The 4,454-nt window shown below is 34.7% G+C and overlaps 1 long non-coding RNA gene across 1 annotated transcript; it reads right to left on the bottom strand.

The window, feature by feature from the left end:
* Positions 1-574: 574 nt before the first annotated feature.
* LOC112750650 (uncharacterized) lies at positions 575-4,042 on the bottom strand. Its single transcript, XR_003175950.3, has 2 exons — positions 3,087-4,042; positions 575-802 (listed from the first exon to the last, which is right to left on the bottom strand). It is a non-coding gene; the product is annotated as an uncharacterized lncRNA (long non-coding RNA).
* Positions 4,043-4,454: the final 412 nt, after the last annotated feature.

Genomic DNA, 4,454 nt, shown 5'->3' with positions numbered 1-4,454 from the left:
ACATGTTTGAAAATATTTGTAGTCTTCTATGTTTGAAATTGACATGTTAGTTTTTGTATCTTATTTTTTAGTTCTAATCTTCTATAGATGAAAGAGATCCGAATACGATAAAAATGATTTGAGACAAAAGATTGGCAAATTGCGTGGAGGTAATGTTTGGATGAAAATGGTGTTTGAAAAATGAAACTCTTTTTCTTAGGAAAGTTAGTTAGACATTAATTAAGATTTTTTAGATGGAATGGGTATGTGCCATTAGAAAAGTGAGTTAGCAAAATATTTGAAATTATATATGTATGGATGTCCTTAAATTAAAGTAAGAGTGGAGAATAACATATTTGTTAGCATATTTTGCAGGTTTTTTCGATGGTAATGTTCCCAGTTTATTTTTGGTTTTCGGTTCTAATTTAATAATTGTTTATATAATACGTTACTCGTGGGCATATGTTGTAATACCCTAACTTTTAGCACCTCATGATTGTATTAAAAGTCCAGGCGTTACTTACCGCTAAACCTTTTTATTATATACTATCTTTATTTAATATTGAGCTTTCGTGAATACGAATTGAAACTTCAGTAAAAAAAACGGAAAGTTTTTACTTTAATCACTTAATCACAAAGATATATATATATTCACATAGCATTGTTTACATAGACTTATTTCAAGATACTCGAATACAAATCCTATCCCCTCTAAAACTAAAAACAATAAACAACGAGGAGAAAAAATAAAATCTAAGAACTTAACTTATAAACTCAATCTTCTATGCTCTTGTAATTTCGCACTAAGCCTTCGCACCTGTACCTGAAAGGGGTGGAGATAGGGGGTAAGAATTTGGGAGTTCTTAGTAAGGTCAGGGTTAGAAGTTAAGTTCATTTTATATATACTTGGTCAACAATAACAGTTAACAAGGGACAATTCAATTCAACAACTATAGAACATATAATTCAAACAGCCATTTAGCACACCCACAATCACAGGAAACACATTCACAAACAAATATGCGCAAACAAGTATGATGCATGTCTATTCCTATCACAAGTAATGAGCTCATTTGTCGATTTCGACCTGCACCCAACGCAATTCGACTCGCAAGTCAGATAAGGCATTCCAACGACATAACCTCTGCAAGTTTCTACTTCTTGCAGGTGCTGATTCTCCAGCTGAAGTGCCGAACATGACCTCTCCAAGTACTTGCAGGCGCTGATTCTCCAGCTGAAGCATGTGCCACTTTCTTCTCGAAGCCATTCCATACACACGGGCATCCCCGAACAATCATTTACACACAAGGCTCACGACCTCCAGTGAGCGTTACGTATCGCCGTCCTCACTGAGCCGTCTCTATTGTGTCAAGTGAGCGTTACGTATCGCCGTCCTCACTAAACACTTGGCACTAAGGCCCAACAACACTCAATATCTTTTAAGTTTCTGCTCTCTGCTCTTCTGTGGCAGAGGTCCCTTTACTTAATAAACCAAATTCAAGACATAACTTGAAACAAAATCTATTCTCAAAAACTGAATGTAAAACCTTATACTTTCTTAATAAATCAAGTTAAAAATAAGACTTTTTGTAATAAATCAAAATCAAATAGTTTTCAATAATTAAAACGTTTTCTTTGAAGTTCAGCCACTTTTTACTTTAATAAAATTTAGACTTTTCAAATCTTGTGTTATTAAATCAGACCAATAATTATTAACAAATCAAATCAATAATTTCTCAAAAATAAGCTTATAAATTAGATTTTTAAAATGAAATCATTTTTCATATATTTTTACAAAAATTGGACAGCATTTTTTCTTAAAGTTAGACTTTGCCACCCTTTTCGGGTCCCAACCGAACTATTTTCAACCTCTTTTAAATCATTTCTGTTGGGAATAAGTAGTATGACCACAATCCAATTAATCACGTGTCAAATAATTTGTTATTGTTATTATATTAAAATGTTAATATAATAAGGTCCTTGATTAAATTTATAGATTTATCATTGTGATAGTGATCATAATATTGAGAGATAAATCTTTTATAATTTAATCTAAATTGTTCTTGGTCATAGGATTATTAAAAAGGACATTAATAATCCGGAGAGATCAATATATATATAATGGTCTTCATTGGATGAAGATTAATAGATCTCATTTATTAAATTATATATATAGATGGTGCATATAGAGATATGACCATTGAATTGACTCACTTTGAGAATTCCTAATGGTTATAATTACCGTATATTTGTCAATAGGATATTCTCAAGATGAACATAGTAATAGAGTTTTCTTTGACCTGCGACTGTCATAGTAATTAACAATGTATTTATTATACTTTGATTTCGGACACCTAATACCCTAGGGTGATAGTTGAATGGATATTGGGTATAATTTAAATACTTGTAGAATTAATGATTAGTCAATAAGAAATCCGTCAACTCTCGGTAAAGAGTTTGCGCTCTGATTATAATGACTGAGATGAATAAAACCTTGGCCAATGGGATTGAATGAATGAAGAAATGAGTTTCTTAGGTCATTCACAATTCATTATAATAATGGTAACAAGTTAGAGTTTGACAATTAAACCATACTCTAAGGGTTAACCAAGAGTTGGAAAGATGGAAGGAATTATACTTTGTTCTTCTGAGGTTCTTAATAAAAATATATTACTTCATATTATCGGGTCGTTGAGGAGTGTTGCTAGACGCCAACCTTAATTAGTAAATTTAGTATAACTAATTTACTACTCGCTTAGTATTGAACCTATCGGGTCACACACTAACGAGTGTTCTAATTTTTGCTGTAGAATTATTTAATTATTATTTTGATTTGATCAAATAAATAATTATATTAATTCAAATAGAATATTAATATTAAAATAATTTTGTAAAACACTAAGTAAATTAACTAAACTTGTTTAATTCTCAGTGATTTGCACAAGCCACAACAATACCATAGAAGGCCCCATTCTTGAAGTTCCTAGGCCAACAGACATGCATGGACAACCTTGTGACAATGAATTTTTATGAGAGCAACAAGAACAGACCAGCAACAAGAACATCTCATAAATTGCAACAAATTATGAAAAAATCAAGTTACTAACCTCAGAAGAAGACATTGAGTTGCAGGAGAGGGCTCGAATCAAGGGTTTGCTCGGTGACGGAGACTGCTGCTCGGTGACAGAGAAGAACGGCTCAGACGAAGATCGACGACGGCGTGAAGATTGCGGTTAGATGACGGTGTGATGGAGATCGACGACGTCCTTCACGGTGACGATGGAGGACTTGGGACTGAACTTTGAAGGACGGCGGCAGCTCTCTGACTCACTGGCTCTCTTAGGCTCTCATTCTCTCAGAGTCTCAGGCATGGAGGAGAAAGATGGAAGTGAGGTTATTGAAGCCTTGTGTTGGGGGTTGTGTGTGGCTGCGCTGAGTGGTGAGTGCTAAATTAGGGATTTGGGGTTTGGTTATTAGGTTAAAGGGAAAACTAGTAAAAACAAGCATTTCTGAACTAATTCTTCGGTTTGGTTCGGTTCCTGTTGTGCCAACCGAAAATTGAACCAAACCGATCGGTTTAATTCGAAAAAAATAAAAAAACTAATTTTTTTTGGTTTTTTATTCGGTTGTTGTAAATTTTGGTTCGATTTTATAGTAAATTTCGGTCCGATTCAGTAACTTACACCCTATGTGTATGGTTACTTACGGATGTAAGGAATGGGTGGAGCTTGCAGCTCTATTTTGTAACAATCCTCCATTGCTTAGAGCGTGAGATATTCTGCTTCCCAGTGGTAGTCAAGCTAGACAAGTTCTGGCGCATCTCCCTTGTTCATACACCTGATACCTCTCTCATGGTTCCTGTCGCCAAAGTATAGGAGTCAAGCGTGATCTGCTTCATCGAGGGTCTCGTATTTGCGCCAAAGGTGGTGTTCATCATCATGAGTCTGCTCGTGGACGTCTTTCACAGTGGTATAGATCCTGGGGAACTAGCCTCTAAACATGTAGTAATAGTCCATGGAGTTTTTTATGTCCATGTGGTTTTTGTGAGTCGTGAAAAAGTCACGAGTGAATGGTGCTAAAGGGGTGCTTATAATGGGAGAAAAAAGGGTACCTTGTTATGGTCAAATTTGTTCACCTAAGGTAGGATGGGCGGGGTTTAATTTGTCGCTACTGAAGTGGACCCCACGTAGAGGGAATCCGATTCCTTTATGGGAATTTGCCCTTGGTGACTATCGAATGTGACAAGTTGAAGTTCGGTGTTTTCTTATTTAGGTCTTTGACAAAGACACATTCCAATTCATGTAATTAGATTTTATGGGTTTCATTTGAAGAAAAAATACACCAATGAGTAATCAGTAAACATAATTATGAAAGAAAGGAAAAATATTGGTTGTTTTGTATATTAATACTTGTGAATAGTAATGAATTGTGTAGAAAAGCTAATATTTTCCCAATAAGTAGTAGGGATAATACTG

This window comes from Arachis hypogaea, chromosome 15 (assembly GCF_003086295.3).
Source record: "Arachis hypogaea cultivar Tifrunner chromosome 15, arahy.Tifrunner.gnm2.J5K5, whole genome shotgun sequence".
Lineage (NCBI taxonomy): Eukaryota > Viridiplantae > Streptophyta > Magnoliopsida > Fabales > Fabaceae > Arachis > Arachis hypogaea.
The sequence above is the reverse complement of the archived record's forward strand: the minus strand, read 5'-3'. Positions and strand labels throughout refer to the sequence as shown.